The 21,163-nt window shown below is 45.0% G+C and overlaps 1 protein-coding gene across 3 annotated transcripts in view; it reads left to right on the top strand.

Annotated features, from left to right (window-relative positions):
* The first annotated feature begins 461 nt into the window (after window positions 1-461).
* Zbtb38 (zinc finger and BTB domain containing 38) overlaps window positions 462-21,163 on the top strand; it is a 35,883-nt gene continuing 15,181 nt past the window's right edge. The window contains exons 1-2 of one of the 3 annotated variants that reach the window (XM_028758954.1): window positions 462-525; window positions 1,897-2,000. The gene's annotated coding sequence lies outside the window, so the exon portion shown is untranslated. Of the gene's footprint in view, window positions 526-724; window positions 1,015-1,896; window positions 2,001-21,163 lie in introns of those variants that run through there. The other 2 variants (XM_028758953.1, XM_028758952.1) reach the window with 2 other exon arrangements.

Here is a 21,163-nt window from a genome sequence, read left to right as displayed (position 1 = left end):
AACAAACACCTGCACTTAGGTGTGCATGAGGCAGTAGGTGCCACACTGCGACTCTGTGTAGGAAGGATGCCAGCGGGCAGTCGGTGGCTGTTATTTTTATTTTATTTTATTTTATTTTATTTTATTTTATTGCATGAGACAGTTCTTACACCATGGTGGGAAATAATCCAGGCGTCCCCTGACAGCCATGGGAAAGCACAGGTGACACCCTGTTCTCAGAATTTGGTGCGCGAGGCCCGCTCTGGGTGCCCAGGGCCTGTTCTCTGGCCACTCAGCCCTGTGCGAGCCTGGCTCTGCGGCAGTGGCGCCGGGGTGCTGAAGCCTCACGGCCCGCAGCGCCCCTGAGGCCTGCGCGTCGGCGCCGGAGGTCGAGCGGCCGTCGGGCCTGCACTGCACCGGGGGCGGACTGGGGCGTCCGGGCCCAGCCGCCGGCGTCCATTTTCTGGGCGGCGCTGCGGCCAGACTCGCAGGTCCGGAAGCGCCATGGACCCCGCGGGAAGCGCGCGGGCGGCGGAGCGGAGCCCCGTAAGTGCGCCGGGGCCCGCGCGTCTCCGGGGCGTAGGGGTGGGGAGGCGGGAGCCGGTGGGCAGCGCTCGCGCCGGGCTGCAGCGAACGCGGAGCGGAGCGTACGGAGCAGCCAGCGTCCGCAGGTGCCCGCGTCCCGCCCCACCAGGCTCGGCTGCAGGGGGGCAGCGGGGAGTGACGCGCACCTGGGGCTCGGGACTGTCGCACCTCCCCTCCCCTGAAGCGCAAACCAGGGCTGCTTCCTGACCCTACCGGAGCGCGATGAGATCCTAGTGCGACACCAAGCCCCTGGAATTGAACCGGACGTTCAAAGGCAGGGCCCTGCCCCTAGGGGTTGCAGCCTCGGCCTCCTGCTCCTACTGCAGCCGTCTGTCTGTTGGGACAATTCAACAGTCAGCCTTTAGACACTTCTTTGCAGGTTAGCTGATAAATAACCTGAGATTTTTAATCTATCTGCGCTTCCACTTTATAACTTCTGCTTTGCGGTGGGTAAGTGCCTGATTCCCATTCTGGATGTTGGGCCTGATTGAAAACCCCATGTAATGATCTGTTCTAAATGATAAGCGTTTATGTAGCGTATGCATTATTTGAAAGGTTAAAGGCCATTCTCCTAATTGGGAAGCTCAAGTGCTTGCTCTGGTTGGCGCGGCTGGAAAGAATAGTTTTGTTGTGGTTTCAGAGAAACTTATAGCGTCTTACTGTAGCTAAGATCAAAGCGCAGAGTCTGTGTTTGGTAACAAGGTCTGGCTAAGGAGCCTAGAACGTTCACTATGTTAGCCCAGGCTGGTTTCGAACTTGCAACTTGCCGCGGTCGGCTGACTGTTAGGATCATAGGCCTTTTACCAGTGTTTTTCCAAGACCAAACACGCATTAGTAGAATTCCTTTGATGGGTCATTGCTGAAATTTTTTTTTTAAAAATTAGAATATATAGTACGATAGAAAAGACTAGAAAAAGTAACCGTTGCACACAGTGCAGATAAGCATAGTTTAATGAAGCCGTTGGCTTATATAATTTGTAATAAAATGGGTCACTGTCAAAAAAGCCTTTAAGAATCTAATTTAGTGTTCTGTGTTGCAGATTTTGCACTTAAATCAGTTTGGGTTTGTGCTGAAGTTAACCTGGGTTGGAGTCCCAACACTCACCCAGCGTGACCTCCAACAACAGGTTCCACAGTGTTTGTAACTGTAAAATGGAGAACTGCTCCCTACAGCTGAGGGGTGTTAGAGATTTACCCATCCACTGAGAGCACTTAGTGCAGTTCCTGATGTACCAAAGGCACCTCACGTATACTAACCACAATGGCTCTTGTGGCTGAAATCCTGAATTCTAGACACTAGTCCTGAATTGCTGTGCTTTCATCTTTTCTTAGATCTTGATGTGGAAGACATGGAGGGCTCAGAACCAAGGATTTCCAAGTGATTTCTGCCAAAGCACAGAAACTAACTCAGTTAAGGCTGGCGTGTTCTAAATGAGGTAACTGAGGTGTATGTCTTTCCTTAGTCTGTGTGAAATAAGAAAGGGTGGTTTCTGAAAGACTCCTCAAGGTGTCTGAATCATGAGCTCGACCTGCCAGGTTTGTGTACTACAAAATTTCCACGACTGTCAAGCAGTCTTGTTATTAAGGACACATGAGCCAGGCCTCTGTGCTGAGGGAGAACTAGCAAACAGAGCTTCTCGTGTTAGTTCCGCTGGTAGATGTAAAGAGAACTTTTGTGTGTGTCTTGATAGATCTGTGGCTTCCTCAAGTCATAAGGACCCCAAAACAAGATGGAAGTCCAGAGTGTTTAACTGAGTTTTTGTTGGTACTCAGTGGGTTGAGGTCAGGGCAGATATGCCACTAGCCTCTCCACTTGCTGTAGAGTGAGCTCTCTGTTAGCTGTAGAGTATGCAAGCATGAAGAGACACTTGTGGTTCTCATGTAGATATCTTGACAGCCCAGCACACGAAGTTCTGCCTTGTAGGTGGTTACGAAGTCCTAGGCAGTGAGAGAAACAGCTACCATTTGTCAAATGATTGTGTGTCTTTATGAGCCAGGCAGTGTGTTAATAATTTACACCTCTAGGGGCTAGAGAGATGGCTCAGAGGTTAAGAGCACTAAGTGCTCTTCCAGAGGTTCTGAGTTCAATTCCCAACAACCACATGGTGGCTCATAACCATCTGTAATGGGATCTGATGCCCTTTTCTGGTGTGTCTGAAGACAGCTAGAGTGTACTCATATAAATAAAATAAGTAAATCTTAAAAAAAAAAAACAAAAAAACAAAAAACAAACAAACAAAAAACATGGCAGGTCGTGGAAGGCTTTGCAGCCGGCTCTTCCTTTACCTAGGTACAGTCTTTCACAGTGCTTTGCTGGAGCCACAAAGTTCACAGTTAAATACCTGTCCTCCAGAAGCCTGTAGTCTAAATTCTACCTGAAGTCAAAAGAAGTAGAGTTGGTGGGCAAGCCCACAGTCATGGCTCTCTCTAACTGCCGCTCCGGCAGCTACACAGTGCCATCTGTCACAAGGACAGATCACAGTCACTGACGTTTCAAAGGTCTTGCTTTTCAATTTGAATTTTAATTCTTTTCCACTTTTAACATCTATTAGACGTATACTTTCAGTTGATACACAATCATAAGGCCTCTGAATTCATTTATTATTGTATTGAACCTCTGAGATTCTTGGGTATTCAGAGATTTTTACACTTTTAGAATTATATTAGTCATGTCTAGTCTTTTAGCAAGGAATTATTTGTCCAACTGTCAGCGATTTGCTGTTGGTAATCAATGTAAGGACACTGGAGATTGACTTAGATCATTTTCGTTTTCAAAATGAAACCCAACTTTAAAATTTCCATTTTTCAGTTTCTGTCACTTGCAGTGGAGACCTTTTTAAATTTATGTACCTTACCCATAAGTGGGGAGGAGAGGAAGCAGTTTGACAAGAGAAGTTTTTGATTCAAAATAATCTCTTGGCTTTGTAGACCAGACAACTTTGGGCATTCTAAAATAAAGCAATTGAAGAGACACAAACACTTTTGTGTGATTTATGGGATAGAAAGGCACAGCCCCAGGAACTGCATTAAGCGCTAGAAATCAGAGTACAGGACCTGACCGCCACTTGTTACAACATAAGTCTTGTATAAAAATAAATGAGACCATGGATCTGCACATGGGCTTTGTGAACTTTATGAAGTTCTATAAATGTTAGGCAGCAAATGTTTATCAAGTAGCTGCCATAAGTATGACCCCACTAGAGGGACTAGAGAATTCACCTGAAAAACAACTGACAGTTCCCCCTGAGACTGTCAATAGAGCTTGAAAAGACAAACAAGAAATACACAAACACACACACACACACACACACACACACAGTCCCTCTTCTGTGTTTGTGTGTGTGTGTCCAGGAAGTAAATGTAAAAAGAAATCTTCTGGTAATTGGAAGAGAGGAAGACTGAGAGAACAGGGAGTGTAATCCATGAAAAGTATCAAGTCCAGTTGAGTTAGAACTGGTCTATACAGGTGTCCAGAGCAAAATAGAACTGGAGAATATTTGTTGCTGAACAATAATGGTCTTGAATGCCAACTAGGAAATTGGAATGTGTTAATCAATGGTGTCATTAAGGCTCTTTGAACAAGGAAATGTCATGGCTGTACCTTAGGAGCCTGTCCTTGTGCATAGCTTAGAGGAGGTTGGGAGGGGAGGAAACAAGGAAGAAGGCTGCTGCAGTTCTCCAAGAAAGGGGGTGGGCCCAGAGTAGATAGGATTCACTTGGGCTAGCAAGTGGGCAAATGAGAAGAAATGGCAGTCAGCTGCCTAGATGGAGAAGTACCTGATGCTGGCATAGCATTCCCAGAGCGTGGTACCATGGGGACCCTGAGAAGGAGGTGATGAGTTGTACCCTAGGGGCATTGAACATAAAGCACTGAAGCTGCCATCTTTCATCTGGACCCCTTAGGAAGGGGAAGGCCAGATCAGGAGCTATACAGAAAAAGATAAAGAGGTTTCCCATTAGAGTATAGGAAGAATGTAGTTGAGTATTGAGCCTTTTAAGAAAAGAAATGACCTGGGGAGCCAGAAAGAACCCTGTAAGGAGAGCAAAAAGCATCAGAGGAACATGTTTCCAGCTTCTGGAACAAAGCTCTCCTTGGGCTCTGCATAGGAGGGATGGGCCCAAGAACACGAGACTGACAAGCGGTGCATTATGTGTTTGTGGGCAGTTTCCTTTGCAAGGTAATATGATACGCACAATGAATATTAAGTGGCTTCATTTGCATAAGTTTTTAGCTTGCACAAATGGAGAATAAATCACCGACTTTCACGTACTCCCAAACACACTTCTTACCGCTAAAATTCAGGCTGCTAAATGTGGTTTTGACAGTGGTATTAACACTGTATCAGTGTTAACAGCAGACAAATCAGAATCTTTCTTAAAAGAATGAATGAAAAAAAAAGAATACCTTTCTGTTGTTGCAAAAAGTTTCTAAAAGTAACTTAATTCCATTACTTTTGAGTTTATATCTATTAAATACTGGGTCTATTTTTCTGAGCATATGAGCTTAATACACTGGAATGAGGATACTGGACTCAGATAAATCCAGTCTCTCGAACCAGCTGGGCCGTTTTCCAGGCTTGTGACGTGAGCAAAGTCCTGGTAAGCTGAATTTTTCCATCCTAAGCTTATATTGGTCTATTTTGAAACTTTGAGTGATAATTTGATCAGTAGCTACAGGAACAGATAAATGGTGATTCCCTTCCTCTTACAACCTTGAGCACATAGATGTACATTTATGCTAAGATGAAGCTGCACTAGACGCCTTATCTCTCAGCTTCATTTTAATGTATTTATTCCAACCATTACCCTGTTCTATCCTGTGTGTGTTGAAGTGACCAGGAGTTTAGTATGGATCAAGGCTTTACCAGGACCATCTTAAGAGATGGCTGTAGTGGTTAAAAGCACTTGCTGTTCTTAAAGAGGATTTGTTCCCAACACCTTTATGGCAGCTCACAATAGGCCGTGTCTCCATTTCTAGGGCTCTGGTGCCCTCCCTGGCCTCCACACGCATGCCAGGTATTGGGAATGGCACCACCCCACCTTCCATAGCTCCCTGCAGTAAAATCACAGCAGCCTTCTTGGCCATGTGTGTTTGTGTGACCCCAGAAGCCTTTCATCAGCTCTAGCAGTATTATGATTGGTTCCTGAATATAAATGAGGATTTCCTTTTTTTTTTTACAAATACACCACGCTTTCTGCTTAAACATCCATCTTCCTCTGGTCCTGTGGTCCCTGACATGACTCAAATAGCCATTTTCTCCACTGCCTTAGTGCTGAATCACACGTCTGTTTGATGGAAGTGTCACCGTCACACCCTCTGCATGCTTGTTGAATCACACCTCCCCTTCCTCTGGCAGAACTGGCTCTCACCTTTGTTTTCATGGGAAATGAGGGAGAGGGCTCACTCTGCTAACGTGGGTGACTGAGTGGAGTGGTTCCAGGGCTGAGCCTTAGTGCCCTGCTGTCCTTCGGGCCTGTGCTAACTGGGGTGAGGAAAACAACCCTGACCTTCATTTTTTTCCTACCAAGGTCCAGTGATTATGGAGTCTTTAGCCCCCTTCACTATGAGTTGACTTTTTGCACAGATATACTGTCAATCACCTGGAAGAACACAGCCTTTCCTAAATAGAAATATACTTCTGAATGACTTCTTATCCTGCTTTGGTGTCTATTTAATTTCTCAGCGTTTGTCTTTTTGTTTTTTCTTTTGTTTTTACATTTTACCAGGAAACCAATTAAAAGACTTTTTGTTTGTTTTATGACTTTTTTCTGTTTATTAATTTCTGGCAAAATGCTTTGGACTTCTCTTCAAGAAATACCTGTCAACATGGTTTTCTTTTATAAATAGAAGTCTTTCTTTTAATCCTAACAACCATCGTGCATTAAAAATAATGTGTTTTTCCCCATGAGGCCCCCTTGCTCGGGAGATAGTAAAAGCTCTGGTGATTACTTACCAGGGTATTCAGCAAACAAATCCAGTTTTGGTGGGAAAAAATGGTTCTCTGTCAGAAGGGAGAGTGTCCCCAGAAGGTGCCCTGCTTTGTAGTGTGCAGGCCCAACCTGGTGGCCATTTTCTGCACTGAGTATACCCAGTGAAGCTCCGCCCACTGTGCAGTCTGTGAGCGTGTTTTCTAAAACGAAAGCACAGGCAGAGGCTGGACTATTCAAGTAACATAACCTGTATTTAGGTTATTTTTAGATGAGTATACTTAAAGACACTTGTTCTAAACAGCATACTGTGGGCTTTTGTCTGTGATGGCTTGGGGTTTGTGTGGGGAGGGTTTTTTTTTTTTAATTTTACCATGTAGATAAATTCTCTCTCAAACATGTGAACAGGGGAACTATTTAAATACCCAAATAGTGCCAGAAACACACATTCTGAGTTTTGTTGTGGTGGAGCGATTACCTCTCAGTGTAGCCCAGGCTAGCCTCTGACTCATCTCCCCAGTGCTGGAGTTATAGGCTTTCAATATCACCCTGGATGCATTCTGCTTTTATGAAAGTAATTCCGGAATGCAGTTGGCAAAAGCCACCCCAAAATGTAGATATTTATATTCTATTCCACTCTCAGTCATATTTTCCTTCTTGTTTCCCTTGATCGAGACTACTATGCATCTGTTTATATGCTGGCTGGAGTTTCTGTAGCTTTTCCATAATCAAAAAAGCCATGTGCGTGTCTCCTCAGACCTTCTGCTGTGCTTGTTCAACAACTCTGCAGACTACCCAGGGTTCCCAAGCTCTAGGAGGAAGTGGCTTTCACAACCCCCAGAGGCCTCAGAGGCCTGTGCCAGCATACCTGGCCTCTCTCAGGAATCACTGCTGCTAACGGTAGTTTCAAACTGGAAACATGGAGGAGGGATTATGGGAAATGTGGGAGATGGAAATGTGTGTATAGGGAAAGTACAAACACCTGGGGCTTGGTCCCAAACCGATGATTCTGTACCATGACATGGTGTGTCTGGAACTCCATGGGAAACCGTAGCAAATGTGAGGTTGTCAGTTGAAGGTAGAGAGAGAGGAGGTAAAAGCAGAGTCAGGCATGAGAATTGTTTCCCAGGAATTCCCAATGCATGACGACCACTCAGACTATCCTTCAGACCAAAGGGGTCAGCTCAGTGTCTCCATGACACCTCTAGAGAAGAAACTGGCCTCCTAGCATTGGCTTCTTCTGTTCAAAGGAGCAGTTTTGATTTGAAAACTCAGTAGACATGTTTTCTTGTGCTGTTCCGTTGTCTTGAAGCTCCGACTGCCAGGCTCTGTTCTCGCTGTCATTTTGTCCTTGTCATATTAGGAAGGGCACAGCGATGCAGTGTGATGATGTCACCTCACAGTACTCTAACACAGTTAGAGCTAAATAAAGTCCTGTGTTCTACTCAGTCATTCCCATCCCCTGTTACACCACCTGCTCACGGTGACTATGGGAGAGTGGATAGATCGGATGGTTCGATCAGCTCAGCGTGAGGAGACCCCATCTTGAAGATGTACAGACTTAAAGGAAGAGTTTGCACTCTGTTTCCCAGGATTCATGTGTTAGGAGCTTCCTGATAGGAACAAACCGGCTGGAAAGAAGCTGGAGAACCCAAGTGTCACTCACATACAGTGCATGTGAAGGCTTCACGGAAACCTTGGGTACTGACATGTCAGGATTTAAATTTTAGGACAGTGAGTCACTAGACAGATGAAATTTTAGAAACAGAATAAAATTTGTGGTGACATTTTGGAATTTTGTTGTTTTTTTTTAAAAAAAAAAACAGAAATATTATAAGAATGTGCTTTTGTTTTGATCCCAGGTGTGGGGATGTGGCAGCTGACCATGATTTGCCTCATGCTTTAGCAGAGACATGGTTTTGCCAGCTGCAGATAGTTTCTGCGACTGTGTGATATTTGGAATTCTGGGGACTTTTCAGAGGATATATAAATGTGAGGGCCTCAAGAGGCAAATGTTGGTCATTTAAGGGGCTTTGTGATTTGTTAGTAGTTGTGGTCAAAGAAAAAACAGGCCAGGTGGTGGTGGCGCACACCTTTAATCCCAGCACTTGGGAGGCAGGCGGATTTCTGAGTTCGAGAGTTCGAGGCTAGCCTGGTCTACAGAGTGAGTTCCAGGGCAGCCAGGGCTACACAGAGAAACCCTGTCTTAAAAAAACAAACCCCCCCAAAAAAAAGAAAGAAAAAAAAGAAAGAAAGAAAGAAAAAGAAAAAACAGAAGGGAAGACATTAGACTCAAGCATCTCTTGCCCTCTGGCCTGGTTCTCTCTTGTGTTAGGGGTGAAACCAGGGGGAGGGGGAAGGTAGGAGAAGAAGAAAAAGCTGTAAGACCAGCTATAAAAATTGAAGTACCTTAAACTTATATTTTACAGATTAAGGTCTAAAACTCAAGTATATACAGTTCAGGGAGGTAATATGAACATTAAACAATGGGCTGATAATCAGAGGATAAGAAGTAGTTTTAATGCTGCAAGCCCTTATTTTTAAGCTTTATTTTCCTTCTTAGGTATATGAATATGAGTGGGTAGGTGCATGTGAGTGTAGGTACCCACTTAGATCAGAGGAGTCTAACCATCTGAAGCTGCAGTCAGAGGTTGTTGTGAGCCGCCAGATGTGGCGATAGGAACCAAGCTTGGATCCTCTGCAAGAGCAGTGCCTACTCTTAACCACTGAGCCATTTCTCCTGCCCCAAGACTTTTGAAAATTACTGTGAATACTTAGAGACTTAGCATACACAGGCTGCGGTCAGTTGTGGATTCTACTGTATACTGTCTGAATCTGCCCATCATGCCCATCAGGGGCAGCCTATACAGTCTTTTCCTATAGAGCACTGGCTTGAAGTTGTCCTGGGCCCAACCCAAGGAAAGGTAACAACCACTGACTTTTCCTTCTCTATGTCACTGCATATAAATCACCCACTTCATATATAACTATGCCCATTTCATGTGAGCAGAATTCTTTCTGTAAGGTCTGTTCTAGCTGGAGAGGCATCAGGTACATGCAGCAACCTTTGTTAGGCTGCCCAGTACTGGGTGAAACAGAAGGAATACATTAGAGGAAGTCCCTCCTTATCTGGACTGTCATTCCCAAGGTAGCAGGATGGATCCAAGCCTAGCATCAGGTGATGGGTACCAACAAAGAAGGACAACAGGCATCCCCCAACAGATGTGATCTAAGGTGTTGACTTAGCAAGGATGTTCACTAAGCTGTCAAGCAGCGGGTGCTGAGTTGTCCTGGAATTGTCAGAATTGTCCTCGACCCTTCTATTAACACTTTATTGACCGTCACCGTGGAGTATGCAACACCTTCCCTTTCTTAGCATCTTTTAGCAACTCCTTGCTCTTGGTGGTGAGTCATGTTGTGTGTGCAGCACTCAGCATGGGGCCTTATATGTAGAAAGTGCTTAGCAGATGTTAGCTTTTCGTATCGCTGGCTTTCATCCTCTTCATCAGAGCTATTACTACGTCAGCAGAGGCAGGACACCTTAGCTTCTATAGACCCCACTTACCCACTCACGTAGGTGAACAGCCAGCATCTCTGTTAGATGTGAATGAAGATGGCTCACACATACAAGGCAATGCTGTAGAGTCCGTTCTGTTTCCCTCACCCTCATTTGTTTCCGCTATCAGCCTTGTTTTGGAACTCTTGAGCATTAAGGCGTGTTTCTGCCATTATATAAGTAAGGCTGTAGGGTTTGGTGTCATGTGGGTCACTAGTAGGGAACCAAGATGAGGTTGTTCCAGGGATTTGCTCCAAGGTGTGTTGATGGATGTGCAGATGATGGCTTCAGGGAAGTCCTGCTTGTTCCTCAGTGTGGTCCTTGGACTGGCAGTGGGGACCTAACCTGAGATCTTGCTTCCCACCCCATTCCAGCCCTGCTATGTGGAAGAATGCACCCAAGAGTCCCCTGACTCGTGTGAGTTTATCCTTTGGGGAACATTGCCATACACATAGTGAAGCACAGAGACAAACTTGCGCAGACGAGTTTGCCAGCTTGCTAACTAGAGAGCATTTTAAGGACGGTCTTCAAGGGTATGGGTTAGATTCTGTTTAGAAATGCATGCTGGAGTAAGAGATCTCAGTAAGACTCAAATTCTGAAGACTGATGAAATGGTTTCCAAGAAGAGAAATTTCTGTCTGAAGGGACAGAAAGCCTTTCTGTGTATCTGGAAAGTAACAAGAACGATTAGAATGAAGGATTTAAGGAGGGGGGAGTGTATCACTATACAAGTAAGGGGAGAGCTGCTCCCAGTGAAGGTGTCTGAGACGGCAATAGGTGGTGAGAAGGGACTCAGAGCTACCTCCAGTGTTGGGGACTGGCAGTATGGCTGCCTGATCCTAAAGAAACAGCTAAGTCAGAAATAATCCCATTCTGCCATGGTGGCTTGTCCAAACTTCAAGTGCAAGGGTGGGGGAAAGAGCATGTCACTGTATTTTAGAGAGGAAATCTGAGCTTCATATCAAATTAGTCCAATTTGGAAAATGAACTAAGTCTCTCCAGCCCTTCAAAGCGCTTGCCTCTGTTTAGAAGGTGGCATAGTCATTTTAACTCTATTAACTTGCAGGTGTTCCCCCCCCCAACCTATAATACTTTCAGGAGATCTTTGCCCTGATTCTTAGCCCCGTGGTGTCTCTCAGTACCAGGGAGTGCTTGGGAGTGCCATGCAAGTCACTGTGCATGAGTGGTCTCTGCAATGGCTCTCCCAGTCTTCCTTCTCTGTCAGCTGCTAGGGAACTCAGCTTGCAGCTTCTGGATCCATGCCCTTCTCCCATTCATCTATAAGTTATTGCCATGATGGTTTTACTGGGCTGAATAATGGAGGCCTCCCAAAAGATCTGCCCACAACCCAGAACTTACAACTGGGATCTCATATGGAAAAATGATCTCAGAGATGATCATAATTGTGAACCTAGAAATGAGATCGTTCTAGATGACCAGGCAGCCACACAGAAGAGAGACATGAACATAAAGATGAAAAGAGAAAGGTAAAAGTGAGCATCCTGTAGCCAGAAGCCAGCGCTAAAAGCAGCAAGGTAGGACTCTGCACATGCCTGTGATCAGAGGGAGCCCGGACCTGCAAATGCCCTGCCGGGCTCTGTCCTGGGTTGTAGGGAGTAAATCTGTGTTGAGTGTGCTGGTTTGTTATAGCATCCTCAGGAAACTAATTTAATGCCCCAAACCACCTTTGATCTAAAAATACCTGGGCTCTTGTTAAACTCAGATTTACTCCAGGCTACTCCAGTTCAGGGTGACAGCTAGAAACAGTTTTTAATAAGGATTCCTGGTGGTGGTTCTGGTAGCTTGCCTGTTCCTCTCAGGCTCCTTTGGGCCTGTTGTTTTCATGCAGTTGAACAAAATCCATGATCACATTTGCAGCCCCCACCCCATGCCAGTGCACTCTACAGCTTCCTCCAGCGGCCAAGAGCCACCTGCCTTCCCAAGGCTACTTAGAGGGACCCAGGTTTCATTATCCTCTTCCCACACTAGATCTGGGATCCCTATCTGTTAATGGCTAGTCAGCCGTCTTTTCCTTTCTCCTCTAATGTCTCATTAGAAGATTCACTCACCCAGATGACTTCGAAGCCTCTTTTCTTTCCACTCTGTAGTTAGGGCTAAGAACATATGTTGGGACTAGAGAGAAAGTCCAGGTCTTTATGATGTTGACACTTTTGTCTGGGGCCCTGCCGTTCTCTGCCTCTGCATCTCCCATCAGGCCCTGGGAAGCAGCCAGCCCCTCTGTCTATCCTTCTCGGGATGTGTCACTCCATTTTCTGGCCCTGTGCTGCTTAGTCTTCTGGAGTTGACTGCTGTGTCCCTCCCCTCCTAGGTCCTGAGGACTCAACTCCTTTCCCTTTCCCTGACTTTCCCCAAACTAAGCTTAAGGCTCCCTCCTCCTCAGGCCTGGACACCAGATATAGGAGTTTCTGCTAGCCCATTTATGAAGTGGAAATTTCTGGTTTCTTTGGAAATTCAGTTGTGTCCTATGATGTTTTTGTGGAAGCTATCTTGTGAGAGGACATGTGATGCTTTGCTGAAACAGACTCGTGAAAGGACACATGTTTTTCTGGAGCAGACACTTGAGAGGGAGTGTAAGTAGAACCCCACAGACGGTGAAAGGCCGCTCTTGCATTGCGACACTGTGCAACACTTCGCTGGTCTTTGTTAGCCATGCAATGCTTTGCTTGTCTTCACTTCATCGAGAGAAACACACCAAAGAATTTCTCATGGTATTCCAGCTGCTTCTGGTCTCTTCTGCTGACTTGTGCTGGCAGAGCCTTGCAGTTTTTGCTGGGTTGTACCACCACTACTGATTCGTGTTTGATGTTTGCTATTGGGCTTGGTGGCTGGTATCCTGACAACAAAGATTGGTATCTAAACAGCTCCATAACCCCCTTGTCTTATTAATCATTGTTCTCCCGTACCTTTGGTTGGTGGGCCAGAAGGGAGGTTGAAGCAGTCAAGAACCCTAAATAAAGTAACTTTGAAAGATCTAAGCCGATATTATCTGTTCCATGAGACAGCACCTCCAAGAGGAGCAGAGTGAAGAAATGAAGGAGTCCAAAAGGCCAAAAGGAGGAGATAGTTCTGGTTTTTTGAGTCAGTATTGCCTCAGACACTTGTTAGTAAAATTAAAAAGTACGTAATTTTAGGGAATGTATTTAAAATGCATAACTAGTAATATGTCATACCATTGACTGAACATTTTCTTGCCAAGATCTATTTTTAACATAATTACCATAATCATCTTGGGAATTGCTGTCATTTTACAGAATATGTTAAACAAAATGCTATGATCAGGTAATGAAGGATGGCAAAGCAGAACCAGGAAATGACCACATGCTCTGTAGCATGGTGATGACATACAGGCTGGCCAGCAAAAACTTAAAAGTCCAGAAATCAAACATGCTAGTCAAAAGGAGATGGCGGTTTAATGTTTACTAACATTGAGAACACACACACAGACACACAGACATGGACATCATGTGAAGGAAAGTGAGTTGGTGTGTATGAGAGTGTGAATGAGATAGGACCAGGCAGGATGGATACAGCCGGGTGCTCTTGCCTTTGCTCTGTGTTTTGAGTCCACAAAGTTGGCCTTTGGAAAGAGTCAGATGGGGAAGGAGGTATTCTGCTTGGTAAGCGGATATCGGAGCTGAAACAATCACAGGCTGTCTAGATTCCATAGCTGGGCAGAGCACAAGATGCTGGGACCACAAGATGCTGGAATTGGGATTGAGGGGATGGAGGTGAAAGGAAATTAGTCCAGCACTTGAAACAGTGAGTACAGAGAATATTGCTTGTTATGGTTTTACACTCAGTCCCCTATAAAGAGCAGCCTGAGCCGCAGGTCACTCACTCTAGGAATTGTGAGATACTGTTCTCTCCTCCTGAGGCTGTTCCTTGCAGCTCTGAAGCTTTCTGGATCTGAAGTCAAGAACTCACTCACCTCATGTTGTGTGTCTTGATTCCATGCATTGGGGTCCAGAGCCTCATGCTGGCTGTGTGCCTTCAGCCACCCTCGTTTGAAAGGAGACTGGGGCTTTATTATTCCTATTTTGAAAGATGGAAGAATGTGCCTTAAAGTCTCACAGATAAACAGTACTGACTTCCAGCGATGATTTGGGTGCATGCAAGAGCACCTCCCTTCATGCCTGTTAGTCAGCACTGTCCATAGTAGAAGCAGGAAGCAGTGTAGAGCATTTAAGCAATCCATCAATGTCTTTTAAGATACGGTTAGTGCTTTCAACGTCAGCAAGTGGAGCAGGAATGGACCAAATGAACACATTTAAATAGAGTAAGAATAAACATGGAATTTTGAGTTTTGACTGTAAAATTCAGTCCTGGATGTTGGAGATGGCAGAAACAAGGAAAGAAAGAAGCCTGTGGCCTTCCTCTAAAAGTACGTAATCATAATAGAAATAAAGCAGACAACTATGCTTGTATTTCCTGGCTGCTGCAGCATGCCTAGCTTCTGTCTGATCCAGCACTCCGGAAGTAGCCTGAGCTCCCTTTTATGGGCTGAAGCAGGCTTAGTGACGTCAGGCAGTTTCCAAGGTCAGAGGGTACAGTTCTGGCACAGCGGTTTATGGAGCCTGGTGCAGGAAGGCCTGTGAAACCAGAAAAGTCTGGAGACCTGTCTCCCTCAGCTTCTCTGTAACATTCTCTTAGCAAGGGAATGGCTGAAGGAATTAGATTCCTGTCAGTAAAGGAAAGATCTCAAAAGGCCGTGGGTCCCTAGGGGTGAAGACGTCTCTGAATGAAGGTTTCACACAGATGGAGCCGCCTTGGAATCAGCTCTGGAATCTGTGGCACCTGAAGAATGAGCTCCAGTGTGGCCTCCTCCCATGCTTTTAAGCTTTTAAGTAAAACTGTGCCATCTTGTTGAAGCAACGTTTTTTTTTCCAAATTTACCCTTCTTGTTTTGAGAGTCATTTTGGTGGGAGTGGATTTGCCAGCTGGTTAGGATTCTTGAGTGTTTCTTTGGGTACGTTATGTCATCTTGTAGGCATTGTACTGTGAACCGGAAGTGGGCTGTGGTCATCATCTGCAGACCAACCCAAGTCACAGCCCTCACCAAGCTTCCACCAGGGAAGGGCTTTGCCCAAGGAACTGTGTTAGTGACATTGTCGTACAGCAAGTAAATTAGCAGACTAGAACAGAGCCCAGGTACTACAGTAGACAGACCAACTTTGCCTTCAGAGGAGAAAGGTAATCACTTAAGAGAAAGGCTGGTCCAGCCAAGCAAGAAGACTTAGAATTACTGCCTAACCCCAGCACTTGCTGATGATTTTGGTCAAAAAATTTGATGCCAGTTCAAAGCATAATCTACAACAAAGTACAGAACTGTGCTAAACCTCAAACTGAAACTAATTTTTTTAACTGCACAAACTACAAGCTAATAAATCTATTAATACTTAAACTAATATATATACTATATTAACATATAGCATATATACTATATATATACAGTATATATTTAAGTATTAATAGATTAATATATTGTATACTATATATACAGTATATAATACGTGTAGATGCACTATATACTGTATAGATTGTAAACTAAATTGCAACCAAATGGCTAAGGTCTTAGGTTCCTAGATTTAAACAAGGACTAGCAAGGAGATCCCAAGACTGTACTCTTAAAAGTCCCTCCTACATAAAGGGATTTCATGCAGAGGAGCATAGATGTTCTGCGGAGAGTATAAAAGTAGGGAGTTAGCGTAATGAGAGCACAGTGTGGGGGAAGGGAAGAGACTGCTCTTATCTTAAATAAGTATAGAATCCCAAAACGTCAGTCTTGTGAGTGTGTATTTCTACATTCATAGCCAGGTTTACATGAGCCTGTCATGGAAGAGGGGAAATGCACATCACAGAAATGTGCTGGTCATACAAACAGTTGTCTTGTTTGGCCTCCTTCCTACCAACTAACAAGTAGTTACCTTAAAAGGCTCTTGCTAAACTGCTAATGCCTGTTTGCATCAGCCTAGAGGAAACATGAGCAGTGCCCATATTCCACCACCAGTGCTATTTGACCGCTGAAGAAACTGCAGTACCAAGAGTTTGAAGTCATGGCGGAACCAGGATGAGTTCCACGGTGCCAGCCTGCCTCATCCTAAATTCTCCTTCAGTAGAACTATATCTTATAAGTGGACTACTTCTAGGCATTGAGGAGCTCTCTGTTCTCCTAGATTAGTGACTTTCACCCCCACCCTTCCTTCTCTGTTACTCCATCTTGTACTAGCCCCTGTGTTAGGTGCAACAGGTGGTAGGGTGATCAGCCTTGAAACAGAAGTGTAAAAAAATAAAAGCTAAAGTGATATTCAACTGTCATATATTACTTTTGGGTATATGGTTTTGGTTTTTGTTGGTTTGGTTTGGTTTGGTTTTTCGAGACAGGATTTCTCTGTATAGCCCTGGCTGTCCTCGAACTCACTCTATAGACTAGGCTGGCCTCGAACTCAGAAATCTGCCTGTCTCTGCCTCCCAAGTGCAGGGATTAAAGGTGTGCATCACCACCGCCCGACGGGTATATGTATTTTAAGAAAATGAATTAAAATGTTATGGGAAATACTTATTTCCTTTATTGTGAAACATATGGTACCTTTGAGCATATAAGAGAAACAGCCCCTTTCTGATGGGGTACTGGCCTACCTGAGGCACATAACTGAGCAAGCAGAACATGGGGTTCGCAGCCTACCACTCGGTATAAACTATATACCTAGGGCACATGGTAGCCCTGCCTCAGTCTAGAGTACAGTTTGTAAAACATGCAGTGGAAAGAAGGCTAATACCATACAAGCCTCTGGGACTTCAGTTCCCAGTATACATTGCTCCATGAAACCTAGAAGACAAGGAAGTATAAATTCTTACTTTTATGAGTATGTATGTTTTGCCTGAATGCAGTCATATATGCCACATACATGCCTGGTGTCCACATTGGTCAGAAGAGCACAGCAGATGCCCAGAACTGAAGTTATAGATGGTTGTGAGCCATCATATGGGTGCTGGGAACAGAAGTTGGGCCCTCTGCAGAAGAAGCAAGTGCTCTTAACTGCTGAGTCATCTCACCAGCCCACAAATCTAAGTTCTTATTCTGTCTTCATGTTCCTGAACTTGAAGGAAAATCAATTTTGGGGTCAGTCTGTGATTTTCATCCCAGATCTGCCTGAATGATCTTATCCAAGCTACAAAGCCTCTCCAGGTCAGTTTTATCTCTGTAAAGTATGATTGCCGTTAGGACCAACAAGGTGGTGCAGCAGGTAAAAGCACTTGCTACACAAATCTCATACCTGGGTTCAGGCCCCTGGACCCCCATTAAAAGCCAAATGCAATGGCACACATCTGTCATCTCAGTGATATGAGGGATGGGGACAGAACTGCCCAGAAGCCAACAGGCCAGCTGGCCTAAATGGCAGCAGCAGGAAACTCTAAGGTAGGCCCTGCCGCAACAAGGTGTCCTCTGACCTCCACATATACGCCACGCGTCCACCCACAAATAGTTTAAGGGAAAAAGGAATGCAGCAAGGCTTACTGGGGTAAGGTATGTAATGTGTACAGTGGTGCTAGGCACAAACTATGCTTGTTAGGTAAGGATGCCATATTTACCTTCCCATCTTCCTTGCCAGCAGACAAGTCTTCAGTGGGGCTTTTGATGCATCTGTGAAGAATATGAATGTCACTTTACAGTAATACTTGGAAAGGCTGCCCAGAGTGGCTGCAATATAAACATGCATGAGAATAGTCATTTATTTCATAAAGTAGTCAGAAGTCTGCTTTTGACCCGAGAGCACACCATAATTTCTTGAAGGATGCAAAGCACACAGTGGGATGCAAGCATGGTGTCCTGTCTCCAAAGCCCCGATACAGCAGCAATGACACTGTTGATTCTTTCTGAGTCCCACTCTTGCATCCGATTGCACTCTCGTGCTGCGCACCACCTCGAGAAGCACATACTGCCATGCAGTTTTCACTTTGCTGTTGGTTGCCTCATGGGGGAAGTTGGCACACGTGTGTCTTTTGGGTAAGTCACATACTGGGCACTTGTATGCACAGGCACCCACAGTCCTGTAACCCAGAAGTAGGCCACAGGCCCAGCACCAGCTCCAAATGAGCTACTCCTCAGTAAAAAGGCGTTCAAAGTGACTGCAGGAATCAGTATGAGTGCCAGAGGGAGGAGGCCACTCGGAAATTTACACACCCTTTACACACCCTTTACACACCCCTGACAGCAACTACACATGCATGAGGCCAGCTTTACATTTTTAGTGCTAAGGAAATTCTTAAAACCTTTGAGATACAGTCTTACTGTGTGGCTCTGGCTGGCCTGGAGCTCACAGAGATCTACCTGCCTCTGCCTCCTGACTGCTGGGGTTAAAGGTGTGCACCACCACACCTAGCCTGGAAATTAACTTCAAAACTGTTGCCAGTTCATTCTCAGTATCTGAGACAAAGGCCTAGGCCATGGGCTTTAAGCAAAATGTTATCATAGAGCTTAAAGGACTGGTTTTTCCTTTCCTTCCTTCAAGTCAAAGAAGTGGCAATGTTAGCGTGGGACAGAAATGGCCATGGTCGCCAGCTGATGGGCTTTGAGGAAGTAATTGAATCCTGAGGGCTCTGACCTCCTCAGTGGCTTATGCCACAGATGAATCTGTGTTCATATTATGAATCCATAATTTGATGGTATTGCCAGGGGTAGATGGGAACAAGGAAATTGGGCACGTTCAAAGAAGTAGGTCAGTATGCTCATTCCCAGCAAGTCTTACTCACTCTGCTTCCATGTCTCACGAAGGAGGTTCATGCTGGAAGCCGGTCTCCCCCTGCAGGATCTCTCTCTCTCTCCAGAGTTCTAAGGCTTCTCACAGTTGATCTTATGCTGTGCCCTGGCTAGACCCTCACAGTCCTCTGCTTCACTGGCCTGTAATGAAAGGGTCAATCTATACTCTCATTCTTGTTAGGGGGGCACTAGAGCTTGCCTTCCTTTAGGCCAGCAAATCTGGGCTATGTGGATGTTTTCTGGACTGTGGGGAGAACACTGACTGATTACATACCAGCCTACACCTGGAAAATTCCTATGGTACAGCTGCTGTAAACACCTGGACTTCTGGGGGGTCCTCAGCCCAAAACCCGTCATCGAGACTCATTGTCTGGCAGTGCCCAGATTATCCTGAAGACTGCCATGAGGGTAACTCTGGCCCTCATCCTCCACTGCCCCACTTGGGGGCCCCTAAAGCAGCTTTCAGTGATCTTCTGACCTGTGACTCACTGGCTGTTATGACAGCCCTTCTTCTTATGGGTCTGTCTCTCTGCAGGCTTCTTCAGCAGTGATCTTGTGTGATAAATTTGCAGTTTGGACACAGCACCCTTTTGTGTATAGAACAAGTGCCTTCTAGCAAGCATCCCCCATCAGAAGCCGCATCCCTTGTTAAATGAGTAACTGCTATGGGCTCAATGTCTCCATGTCTCCTATGAGCATAATGATACCAGCTTCTATATCTCAAGCCTTGCCTCAGTTCACTCATTTAATCCTATCAGTGTATAGTAGTCTTTTCATTTTATCTAGTAGAATCCCAGAATCATGGAAGGCATTAAATGAGTTAATATGCAGAATGTTTCACAATCTGAAATATATTATGAAAAATCATGTTATTCAGAGTGGATTTGGGGACTAGAGAGATGGCTCAGTGGTTAAGAGCACTTACTGCTCTGCAGAGAAGCCAGGTTTGATTCCCAGAACACACATCAGATGGTACTCAGACCCCTATAATTCCAGTTCAGGAGATCCAATGCCCTCTTCTGGACTACACTGGCACTGCATACATGTCATGCACATAAACTCAAGCAGGTACACACAAATGAATACATAAAAGTAAGTAAATCTTAGAAAACGAAGTGGATTTGGAGAATTTAGAAGATGAAAATTGTGATCAACTGTCTTTATGTAGTATTGATTTATAAACATATACCTATGGATGCTCAATGTGTAATGTGTGGTGTTGGACTGCGCCATGCGCTGTGGAACCAGAAAGCTGTGGGGGTGGATGGAGATGAGAGTGCAGGAGATAGACCTTCACATTTTCATTTTTGCTTGATTTTAAGACAAGGTCTCCTGTGTAGCCCAGGTTGGCCTCAAGCCTGTGTCACCCTGTTACTTATTATATAACTAGGCTGCCCCAAACTCCTGATCTTCCTCTCTTAGCATCTCTAGTGTTGAAAACACAAGCGTGTGCCCCCACACCAGGCATCACAGGTTGGGTTTCTCATCTGGCTGAGCCATCTTTGCTTCATACGTTTTTCTCTTTTCTCCACAAAACGTGTGTGGCTTCTGTGTATCATGAACAGCAAGAGTAGAAAGGCTTGTCCCTCCCATAGCTCATTCCACTTCCTGGGAAGACAGTGAAGAAGCAGCAGTAGCACCCCCTTCATCTACAGTTTGACTTTCCGCCGTTTCAGTTATCTAAGGTCAGCTATACTCTGCTCATATGTGATGGAAAAGTCTAGAAGTAACTCATGAGTACTAAGTAGCTTTTATTATAGTCTGTTTAATTGTTAGATTTTAATTACTGTTAATGTCTAATTGTGCCTAATCTGTACGTCCGACTTTATCATAGATGAATGCATAGGGAGAACTGTGTTTGTATGTGGTGAGGGTGGAGCTCTCAGGGCCCTGCATATAACTAGGGATTGAGATTTGTGTGCTACTTGTGGCTTGAGAAAGCGGTGTGAGGCGAGTGTTGACTTACAAATACATTTATTTTCTGTATTTACACTAATACAAATTAGTGTTGCTTTAGACAGAATGTCTCAAAGAAGCAACGTAAGGGACAAAGGATGTGCAAGGAAGGCAAGGAAGAGTTAATGATAGCCCAGGATGGCCAGGAACATGAGGCTGCTTGCTTTCATATTGCCTCTAATCAGGCAATATGAGGACCAAGTGTCATATATAGATGGGCCTACGGCAGACACTTCATGTCCAGGTCAGAGCAGAGGGAAAATAAGATAAGGCCATATAGAAGACATGCCTTGGGATTCAGAGCTAAGCCTGAAGCATGAGAGGAAGCCATCCTTATGCAGTGCCTGAGTTAGAGTATATTTCTAGAGCCAGAAGAAACT

Source organism: Grammomys surdaster, unplaced genomic scaffold (assembly GCF_004785775.1).
Source record: "Grammomys surdaster isolate TR1022 unplaced genomic scaffold, NIH_TR_1.0 126248, whole genome shotgun sequence".
In the NCBI taxonomy this organism is placed as follows: Eukaryota; Metazoa; Chordata; class Mammalia; order Rodentia; family Muridae; genus Grammomys; species Grammomys surdaster.
This window is presented reverse-complemented; position numbering and strand designations above follow the sequence as displayed.